Source organism: Rousettus aegyptiacus, unplaced genomic scaffold (assembly GCF_014176215.1).
Source record: "Rousettus aegyptiacus isolate mRouAeg1 unplaced genomic scaffold, mRouAeg1.p scaffold_m13_p_4, whole genome shotgun sequence".
Lineage (NCBI taxonomy): Eukaryota > Metazoa > Chordata > Mammalia > Chiroptera > Pteropodidae > Rousettus > Rousettus aegyptiacus.
This window is the reverse complement of record NW_023416307.1, coordinates 12,018,536-12,030,898: the sequence shown is the minus strand read 5'-3', so window position 1 is coordinate 12,030,898 and position 12,363 is coordinate 12,018,536. Positions and strand designations below refer to the sequence as shown.

Sequence of the window (12,363 nt, the reverse complement as noted above, 5' to 3'; positions counted from 1 at the left end):
CTTGAAATTTCATGATGTAGAAACTTTATATTACTTTTTTAATTAGATTTTTGATAAATTAGAATTTAGCTTTTTTATGTCATGCTTCAAAATATTTAAAGAGACTACAAGCCTTTACAGGAATTTAATATTTTCTCTCTTATTTTCAGTCCCAAGAATGGGCAATGCCCATTCGATGCAGATATCAATACCAGAAACTTGTGATTTATTTATTGACATTCATATCTACGTTCTTCAGATTTTACATCCTAAAATTCACCTAAATCTTCCCACTCAGCTTTATCTCCACCAAGCCCACCTTGGTCCAAGTTAATATCCCCTGTGGCTGATAACCAGATTATTGCAATATTATTTGTAGCTCTGTTAAGGAATTCAAATTCATTGAGAGTTAAATTGTTTTCTCATTTTTATAGAAATATCTTTAACATACTATTCTTGTTCTAACCTTATAGATTATAAATGAGTGAGAAAAATAATTAAATCACGTTATTTATATCAGAAGACAATTTAACAGATTATTGTTCAAACATACTAAAGCAGACTTTTCTCAAGTCCATATTTTAGGCTACTTACTTGTCTACTCCCAAGACTCCTCTCTGTTCCTAGGACTCCAGTGTTTTCTCCAGGCTCTTTGTAACCTCATGCCCATCTTTGTCATTGCACTTACCTCCTTACGTTGTCTGTATCTGTTTAGATATTCACTTTACACACTACACTGCAAATTCTAAATGTTAAGGACTATGCCATATTCTTTTATTTCTAGGGCTTTGTGATGTTCTCAACATACAGGAGAAAGTTAAATGCTGAATAAATCCATGAATTTGCTTTATCACTTCACTTTATGTCATGTTTGATGAAAAAGGAATTATATTAGTCACTGGTAAATGCAAACTGTCTTATTTCTTAGGAATATACAAGGTTATACTCCATATTAATCAAATACCAAACTGGTGTCTTTCCCAGCACCGATACCTTATTTCTCAATAGCAACTGGGTGCCCAACAATTCAATTCAATTGTTACACTAACTCATGAAGTTAATATTAGACCCCACAGGTTACTGGATCTGTCCCACAAGCCTGCCCCTACTTCAGATGCCAGTTGCAACTCAGATGGCTAGATTATCCACATTTCTGCCTGGCCAACTACAAATTTGAGAGTCCCCATGACCCTTCCTCTGGTTCAATAATTCAATGACGTGGCTCCCTGAACTCAGGAAAGCACTTTACTTACTATCATTGGTTTACTATAAAGGATACAACTCAAGGGACAACCAAATGGAAGACATGCATAAGACAATGTTAGGGGACAGCACAGAGCTTTCATGTTGTCTTCAGGAATAACGTTCTCTCAACTGTTTAATGTGTTCACCAACCTAGAAGCTCTCCGAACCCCATTTAGAGGGTTTTATGTAGGTTTTAGTACATAGTATGATTGGTTAAATTATCAACTATTGGTGAACTCAATCTCCAAATCCTTGACCCTGCTTAGAAGTCAGAGGGTGGGGCTAAAAGTTTCAACCCTCTGGTCTTTCTGATGACCAGACCCCATCACAAAGCTACCTACAAGGCCGCACTTTACCCTCTCCTCACACAGAATTCCTCATGAGCATAAATCCAGGCATGATTGAAAGGGGCTCATTTCAAATAACAAATGACGTTCCTCACTCAGGAAATTCCAAAGATTTTTAGAATCTCTGTGCCAGGAACTGGAGACAAAGACCCAATACATATATTTTTATTATACTATCCATAGATATAAAAACATCTTTCACACATGTAATTCACTTCATTCAAGTTTTTTTTATTGTTATGATTTTCTACTTTTATTTTCTGTTTTTAAAACCTTTTTCTAGATTTATTTTGTAGTTATAACTCTTTGAACATAAATAATTATGCCAAAATTAAAATTATACAGAATAGGTACTTGGAAGAAGCAGGTAAAACCTTTAAAAGAAAATAAATCCACAATGTTTGTTTACTGATTATCTTGAATGATCTTAACTCTATAAGCAAAGTAATAAAATGGCATTTAAAAGAGTTGAGCATACAGCAAAATCAATTTAATGTGGATATTATTTAAGTGTAGAGACTGAGTTTTATCAATATTTTATATATAGCACATGCCAAAAGGCTTGGCATAGAATATACTTAATAAATATCAATTAAATAAAGAATGTATTTAACTGTTAAGCATTAACTTTAAATAGATTTATATAATTTAGATATAGAGACTCTCCATTTCTATTTCGTGGGCTCACAAGAAATTTCCATTTCCCTGTTTTTCTTGGTGTTATCCTAGGCCATGGGACTAAATAGGTTATCTATAGAATATGGGCAAAAGAGATGAACATCATTTCCAGGCTCTCTCTCTAAAAGGTATTCTGTGATCCTTCACTATCTCAATTTCCCCATCTTACAGCTGGAAACTGAGGCATCTGATGGAAAGTTATTGGATCCCTGAGTCATTTCTCAGAATTAGAAAACCTGAGTTGCTTGACTCCATCACATTGTGAAAGGAGCAAGAAATACTTTTTGTTGCATTCATTGTGATGGCATATTCCGTGTTTATGATATTGAATTGCAAGAATGAGAGATTACATCTGCTTTGACTTTCAAGCTGAGAATTAACCAACATGATCAAAGAGGCAATAAACAGAGGAAAGTATAGCTAGTATTATTCAGGACACATTTAGCTCAAATGTACTTATATAGTTATCTTTCATCCTAAGAAGGCTTCATTATGGCTCTACTGCAATCTCTAGTACATTGAATCTGAGAATTTAAAGGGATCTTTGAGGTTATTTTCTTTTTCAACCACTATCTATGCAGAAACTGTTTGCATCACCTTGATATGTGGTCCTCTAAAGATAGTGATGCAGACTAAAATTCATTATGAAGGGCAATTTTATATCTCTAGCTGATACTTGTTCTATTGACAGCTATTAGAGGATAGACTAGCTAGATAAACCCTTGGAAGATATTTTATCCAGTCTAAACCATCCACAGAGACATTGGGTTCACAAAAAAAGTCCGTGAAATTTGATCCTGTTCAAAACATCTATGAGCATATTTGATCCATACCACATGGTCCTTGATACTTGGTCCAGTCAAAAATTTTCCTGCTTAGAAAATTTTCCTGAGTTCAAACAACCCATAATTTTTATTCATACTTTTGGTTTACAAGATTAACACATAAAAATATTATCATATTTTATTAGTTCAATAATCGTGTTGTGGCTGTATTGCCAATAATAACACTTCTTCCCTCAGAAGCCTAGCTTGTAATGGCACATGGGGTGAGGTAGATGTGTCAGTGTGGACCAAATGTTTCTATGGACGTTTTAGACAAGGCCAAATATTTGCTATTCACACAGATAGATAGATAGACAAATAAATAAAAGACGATTATAGATAATAGATAATAGGTGATGGATAGATGATAGATGATAGATAGATGAGAGAGAGAGAGAGAGAGAGAGAGAGAGAGAGAGAGAGAGAGAGAGATTTCTATCCTAGAGAAAAAACTGATATAAAATAGAAAACTCACACACATTAACTATTGTTTTTAACATCTGGATGTTAAGATATGGAAAGAATGAATCAAACTTTTCTCTTTCAAATTAGGTTCACTAGTACTTTGGAAGAAAACATAGAATTTAAGTCTATTTTCTATATAAGAATATTATAGATGCGGAGTTATAACAATCATTGTATAACCCCCCTAGGTTTCTCTTCTCCAAGTTAATCATAACAACTTTTATCTTCTCCATCTATCTGTGTATTTACTTAAGGAACTTTTCCTGAGGAGATGTTAAAATAGCCAGGATTACCCGATGAGCTGTCCGTGTTCTGCAACATTGTTCTCAAGAAAACACTTCAGCTTATATATGTTTTGAAAATATAGAAGGTTTAAAGTGCAAAACTTCAAATAAATTGTCCATTAGATATTTTTCTGATAGAAAGTAACTTGTTTTCAGTGTGGCATTTAATTTGTCCTAATTATCAGCAGGAAAATATTTAATATGAAATAGTAATTAATAGAAATAACTATCTGAATAAAATGTGTTCTTTGAAAATCTTAAGTAAGATTTCAGACAAAAATAAAGACAAATAATTAACCAAGTCATTAACTTAGACAATTTGGGGGGAAATATTTAATACTTCCCATAAGAATTTATGTTTCTGCTTAAAATGTTTTATAAAAATATCAAGCAAATCTGCATCCTTATTAAGAGAGTAAGCGATAATATTTAATGTCCATAAAAACTCAATTACATTTTTTTCTGTAAACAATATACCTAAGGCAAGAATGAAAACTTAACTACAGACAGAAACATTTTATTTTGACTATGATAAAAAATATGATAGCATTTAATTATTTTGCTAGTGACTTTTTATAACATCTAACATACACATATACACTCATAGCTCTTACCAAAATACTCTATTGGTTATTAATGCTATTACTTACAGATATTTACAACTATTTAATGTAATATCATGACCAGATGTGAGAAATTTTATACTTTAAAAATAGGCTGGTTTCATTTGTAAATGAATTATTCCCTACTTTTTTATTCTTGTTTTTATTTAGTTCATATGACAGAGTTGATTTGCGGTACTTTTCTTGTCACTAAATTAAATCTGCCCAACTGAGAAAGAATCATCTAGAACAGCTACAGTTAATGAATAGCTAATGCTGTTTACCATGCAATTATCTTGCCTGAAATAACAGGATTATGTACAGCAGTTGATAGGATAATTTATCGGATATTATTCCCCTTTTTAAAGATTTCATCTTAAATCATGCAAACTACATTTTGACAGCATCTTTAAGTGTCTAATTAACTCACAAAGAACTTTTAAAATATCTTTTCTCATATGCCATTTTTACATACTTCCCCCAATTGCTATTGGGTTTTTTCTTAGTAAAAGCACAGTGGTAATACTTATTTTTATGAAAATTACTTATACAAGGAGACTCGAGTTACATCTGTGCAGGAGGCAAGGTGAAAAAGATTTCAAATGGTTTATTCAATCCTTGGATCAGATTTTACATGCAAAGGCTTAACTGAGAAGTTATCCATTAAAAATAATAAAAATATGTTTATTATTTATATTTATTGAGTGCTTACTATAGGCTAGGCTCTATTCTGAGTACTTTGCATTTATTAATCACCTATCACTTGTCTGGCAATGAATAGGATTAGAGAAGGATTGATCTAATGTGATTAAACAATGGCATTAAAACAACCACATAAAACTGATAATCCAACAGTACTTTTGATACTTGAGGAAAAAATTTACCACTTTAAAGAAAGGTTGAGCTACTTATGGCACCAATCAGGTATTCATTGGAGGTAAAGGGGTAGCATATTGTTTCCTTTACTTCCAAGAATTTGTTTTCCATATCGATGTTTTGATATGGTTTTATCAGACCCCTAAAATACCATTGTAGGATCCTCAATAATTTTAATCAAATTGTACAACATGTAATTTCTCTTTCTTCTATAGATTTTATTCATTTCTCACATGTACAAAATAATATACATTCAAAATAGCTTTAGGGTGCAGGAGTTTGTCGCAAACTATACAGTGCAGGTTTGCTGACCCAGCAAACTCTCTCATTTCCTGCTTCCAGCAGTTAAGATTTTGTTAAGGCCTTAAGCCAAATCAATTTTTCATCCCTGTTCTTAGTCAGGCATAGGACAATAGAAGGAGGAAGAGGGTGCGCATCAGCAAACCATGTACATTCAAGGGAAATATTTGTAGTACATCTTATACAAATAATAGCTCATAGCTCCAACAAAAACTACTCGGAGGCAAGCTGAACTCTCAGATTTGTTTGAACCTCCAAGGAATCAGAATACTTTTTTATACTTAAAATGAGGAATGACTCACCAACATAGTTTTTAAAATCCAGCAAGATTTTTTTCTAAATTACGACAATGCTTTCTTTCTGTACTAGGAAAGACATAAAAATATATCATTAAAACCTAAAATATTGAACCGAGAATTCTAAGTAATTAAAAGACCCACCATAAATGCACATGTATGTTTAGTAAACTTGACGAGATGCTTTCATTATTTTAAAATTACTTTGGTCTATTTATTTCCATAATTTTTTCATGGTCATAATCTCCTCCTCTTTTCGAAAGTCTACTATGACTTCAATTTTCCTTCACAGCTGTTAGTCATTCTTCTCAAAAAGAGAAATGATTTGGGAAATGATGTGGAATAGCATTCCCCTGCTGCTTTCAATCCAGAAGATGCTATGGGGTGGAACCACCTGGGGGTCCCTGCCGATCCTTAATGCTCCATCAACATTGTCAAAGAGTCACCCTAACCAGCAGTTTTATCTATTTCTTTCCTCATGTAGGAAATACAATTATTGTCTCTGGGTGAGATCTTCATAGAATAATAAAACTGTACCCTAAGACCTTTTGAAAATCATGATTAAGGAATTCACCCACTCAGTCATTCACTAATTCTTATACTCGCACATATGTACAAGTATAAATACATTTATCACATATTCTCTCTACTAATCTCTACTGACTCATGTTAAAATTCTGACATTTTTTTTTTATATAACTGGCTACTTTGATTACACAGTTAAAATATAATTTTAGGTAATGTGATTAGAGTATGGCATATTAAAATTGAAATAGAGGTGAATATAACACGAATATCAAAGACCCACATGAAACTCATCACACTCAATTTGTATTTCCCAAATCTTATTTTCAATATTTTTAATGTCTGAGAAAATACAACTTTTAGGACCTCTATGGCTCTTTTAATCAGTAGCACAATACTAACATAATTTTAAGAACTGTACTATAAAAATTACACATCAGCAATTGCTGAGATACTTATTTTTAATTTCTAATGATTTCAGCAAATGTGTAGTAAAGTGGAGACAGTTTTATTTCCTCTTTTCTTGATTTCTACTTCTTTCAGAGTCTACCTATCACCAATGTTCCCAGGATTGTTTGAAAATACGTGATCATTTCAAAATGTTTACATATAACAAGTCATTATGTTATACACCTTAAGCTAACACAACGTTATATGTCAATTATATTTCAAATAAATACATATATGATACACTAATTCATATTTAGTTACCAATGCCAAAGTATTTTGCTTTGCATAAGTGTTTGCATGTTAAAAAGAGATCCCTAATGGACAACTGTCAAATTCCATGACATCTTTTGAGGAGCAATACTTTAGAGGATGAACAACCTACAAAATAAGCCAGAAGAAACTGCTTCTCCCATCCATATCAGGGCTAGTGAGACTAATGTGAGTAAGGCATTTCATAAAAGCAAATGACCCTACAAAGAGATAATTAAATGTATGTGGATTATATTACTCAATGAGAGAATTGAATCCAAACCAATCTGGGCCCAACTGACTTGTAGTTTTACTACGTTAGAGGTAACGTGATGGAGTAAAGAGATCATGAGCGTTAGATTATGTGTAATTTTGCCTCTGTCACATGTTGGCTATCCAGTCTCAAACAACTAACTAAAACTCTCTCACTTCAGTTTTTTTATGTACTTGGCAACTCTGGCCCACAGTTCCAATTGGAATCACATGTTATTGTATAACAAGTCATTTTTGAAGCACAGTCACACTCATTCAGCAGTGTATTCTCTGGGAATGCTCATGCCCTACAATGACAATTGAGTAGTCACAACAGAGACCATATTGTTTTCAAAGCCTAAAATATTTACTATCTGGTACTTTACAGAAAAAGTTCACTGAACTGTACTCTAAAGGATGCCAAATCAGGGAGAATACGTATCTCATTTCTCACAGAACTTGTCCTCCCTCTAGCATGTTATGTTATTGATCATTACCCCTCTCTATAACTTTCTTTTTTCATCCCCTTTCTCTCTTTCTTAAATTTTGGTGTTCCCAAAATTTCATCCCTAGATCTCCTAATTTTCAATTACACACTTTCTTACATAATCTTCTTTACCCATCAAGATTTAAAAATCCCAAATAAGCCAATATGTCCCATTCTTCTCTCACCATACTTAGTACATTGCAAAAAAATGATGACAAGGTTTTCAAGCTTTTTCCTATTTGGCCATGTTCTTAGTACTGCTCAGTAATGAAAACATATGGAATGCTCAGTAAATATTTGTGGCACAGGTAGAATAGATTTCTATTTCCACTCTCATTCTCCCTCTTGAAATTGACCTGTAGGTTAGACTCCTCCTTTCTATTGCAAGTTTTCATCAGTGGCATGCATCATAAGAAATAAAAATGTCCTCAGAAAGCTTATCTTCCAACACATTGGAACTAAAAGTATTGATAAGTTTCTCTTTCAGGAGTTGATCCGATAAACACAGCAATTATACAAATACATCATACATTGAAGTGAAGTTTAAGTGTTCTAAGAACAAAAGAGAAAAATGAAGAGATCATCATAGGGATAGCACAGAACTAAATTCTATGCATTCTGGATAATAAAGAGGAAGAAACACTACCAAAACAGTTTAGATCTCAGTCCCTATACTTAATAAGGAAAATAACACAGCTCTCATAATGATAACTGACATTCCCCTTGAATAGAAGCAAACTACCAAGTATGTAGGAATGAAATAGCTCAATTTCATCCTCTTTATGCTATTATACTCATGACTACAGGTGTTTATACCTTCTTTCTGGAGAATTCCCTACTGCTTTAAAGCATAACTTTAAAGCATAACTTTATTCACAAAACAATTTCTGGCTAAAAACTTTCAAGAACAATTGTCAAATATATAAAAGATCCCTCAGCAATTGCAAAGGGACTAAATCTTAAAACCAGCGTCTAAGATGTAGTTCAAGACTGCAGTTGGTATTTGAAATAAAGTTGCCTTTCTTTACCCCCAACCTCTTCTTTCTGAAAAAAATTCACAGAGCCTGAATTATGAGTGATATGGCTGCCTCAGAAACACCAGCCAACTTGGAATTACAGCTTGCACTACTGAGTTTGTTTGCAAATAAAATAAAAGCACAGAGGAAAACAGAGATATAATTATGAAAGACACTAGAATATGGAAAAGAGATTAAACCTTATTAAAATATCATTTCTAGGCATTAGCAACAGTTCTATAATTAATAATATAACAGTTGACTGCACTAAGCACCATTATAGAAATTAAATTTTTATTTATGAACAGGAATAATGAGGTAACATAAAAAGATTTGGCTTGAGTTTTTCTGCTACTGAAGATTAATAATTGCCTAAGGCCTATATTCAGAATTAAGATACACATTTGGTTGTAGAGAAAGATAATTCATTGTGTGTGCAAACACTCTTTAACCCTGGACTCCAATCATGACGTGAGCTGGATATAATTTATATTTTGCCATCATTGGAGTCGAACTATTTCTACCATTGCTTATTTCATTACATGCACTGGAGAAAAGTAAGTATATCCTTTTCAGAGAAAAAAAATGCAATATAAGTCGACAAAAAAATTTTTGATGCTTTTTAAAATGGAGCCCTTAGCAACATAAATACAGTGTTTTTATGGCTGTTGATAAAATACTTTAACACCTAAAAGAGATTTCTTTTACTTGAAAAAAAAAATGACAGAGGAGAATAAATAAGATGTGTGAAATTTCTTTTAGAAACTACTTAAAAGCTGTAATGTTTTACCCTTGTTTTTTGTTTTATGGATTTTAAAGTTTGTTTTACAATGTTTGGATTCTGTATGTGCAAATTAGATGTATTTATCCTATTTGCACAGTTTAGCACAACTATGAACAAAAAAGTTTTTAAAAACTTCATAAACATTTTTATTTTTAATTACAGTGCTTATAAAAAGATAAATCAATTGATTACTTATATAAAATTTGAGAATTGAAAGTATAATTGTCCCAAATTTTTATTTTTATTTTTATTTTTAACCAAATGCCACTTGGTATGATTCTCTTATTGACTTGGAATTCAGTTGTCTTAGTTTTGTTTCGTTTTTGTTTTAGCTGATTTATTTTAGTTAGATATCTTGGTAAGGTCAAAGGACAGAGAGGGATTTGATATTCATTTAAGGCCAAATATGTAGTCGATACTTTCGAGGTGTACATCATCATTTCTACAGATATCTCTGTGTGTTGTATATTTTTATTCTTTTTTTTACACATAAAGAAAGTCAGTCTAAAGGAGGTCTATGTAAATCCAGAGCATTACATTCTTTCCACTTCACCATATGATTCAGTTAGCCTTTAATGTTCCTAAAAAACTAATAATCATAAGGTAATTTTAAAAACATAATTTTATTATTTCTACAGAAACACACACACACACACACACACACACACACACACACACACACACACACACACCAGACCCTAGGGTACTAGAGAATATACGGGAAAAGGTTTTGTTACAGTCGTGTGGTTTAGCATTTAGAAGACTTCAACTGAGACAAAATGCTGATATTGTACCAGGCAGCACTTCTCACTCCTAAACTCTGATCTGAAAAGGTTTGGCTCCAAGTGTTTTGCCACTGCTTTCAGGAGAATAATCATGGCTCTTCTTGTCACCCCTCTGAGGACACCAAGGGCTCCATGTTTTCTACTCCGCCAAGTCCAGGCTCACAACTCATTCATCCAACACCTGTCTTCAAAAATCCGCTGACTGCTCTTTCATCCACTTTGTTCTTATAGGCTTGTGTTTTAAAAATAATAATAATATTTCCTCTACTCTCATTTTAATAAGATCTGAAAAGGAAACAGAGCAAAATGCACGTACGGAAGCCATCCTATTTGACTCACTCTGGTCTCTCTTCCATCTGTTCTACTCTTAACTTCTGTTCCACTAATCTTTATCTGTTAAAGACGCCAACAAATTCCAAATCTGTCATGCATATTCTACCTTCGCCTTTTTTTCCTCCTGGTTTAATGAATTGATGCTATCTTTTCCTTGAAACATGCTTCCCTTTGAGTTTTAGTAGCACTACTGAATCTAACTTTTTCTTTTACATCTTTAGCTGCCCTTCTCACTCCCTCTATGGCTCTACAATAAAAGAAAGATTGATAGGCACAGTGATCAGAAAGTTATTCATATACCTAGATAAGTATCTTTTCTCCATCTATAAATTTTATGTGATCTAAATATGTATTTAGTATTTCTGGTGAAACTTTAGGGTCCTAATTGATATGTGCATAAGTGTAATTAACAGACCAAACAGATTTGAAGACTCTATATGAAAAACAAAATGTAAAATACCTCATTAAGAATTTTTTTTATGTGGAAATGATAACATTTTAAGATTTCATGTCAAATAGAATTAATTTTTAATATTAATTTTACCCACTTATTTTTACTTTTTTAGAATAACTACAAGAAAATTTTAAATTACATTTTTGGCTTACTTTATACTTCTAAAAGCCAATATTGGTCTAAACCATTATGCTCTATGTACTAAAGTGAAAACTATAGTAGTTTTCTGCATCTATTGGTACTTTCCATTCCCTGTTGACACACTGAGTATAACTGATAAAAGATGCTAACGGTCCTCATAAAATCATAAATATAAAATCCCTCCAGTTCCTCCCCTCTCCTGGGCATCAGCAGAAGGGGAGTAACTAACACACCTTTTAGAACTGGATCTGTAATTTTATTTTATTTGTTTATGTATTTGTTTATGTGTTTGTTTGTTTGTTTGTTTGTTTGTTTGTTTGTTTGTTTATAGGTGAGGCAACCCTTGGATGACTTCACAGATTGCAAAAACCATGTCACCTTATAATCTCTTATTTTTTATTTTATTGTTTATGCCTACAGCCCTTGGTCTTTCTAGGTAGTGTCCCATTCAAGTACTAACTAGGTCCGACCCTGTTTAGTTTCTGAGATCAGATGGGATCAGGCTCGTTCAGGGTGGCATGGCCATAGACTGAATCTGTAATTTTAAATTTCATCAGGATAGGGAGTCATTCAGTGCAAGGAAAAGAGCTTAGGCTTTGGAGAAAGCTAAGCAAAAGTGTGACTCTTTGTCCAGCAACCTAAACTGTGTGACCATATGCAGGTTTACTAAATTTCTCTCACCTTCATTTTCCTCAACTATTGAGTATGAATAATAATAATATCTACCTTGTATTATTATGTAAAACATAAATAACGGGCACTGTGTAGACATTGTTAATTATTTTTACCAAGGTTAAGTAGTTATTCATTCTTTATGTCCTACTTGAAAAATGAAGCCGAGGCCATTTGAGAACCAGCTATTTTAATTCTTCATTTTATTCTTTGACGATAGAGTAAATGTTCTTGTGTGGACTCTCCCCAAGAACCTAGAAAATAGTTGGAAAGTTATTGGCTCTCTTAAATAACAAAAAACGAGACAACCAACCTGAAT

At 32.7% G+C, this 12,363-nt stretch overlaps 1 pseudogene; it reads right to left on the bottom strand.

Moving 5' to 3' along the window:
* Positions 1-11,783: 11,783 nt before the first annotated feature.
* On the bottom strand, positions 11,784-11,902 carry LOC118601931 (annotated as a pseudogene).
* Positions 11,903-12,363: the final 461 nt, after the last annotated feature.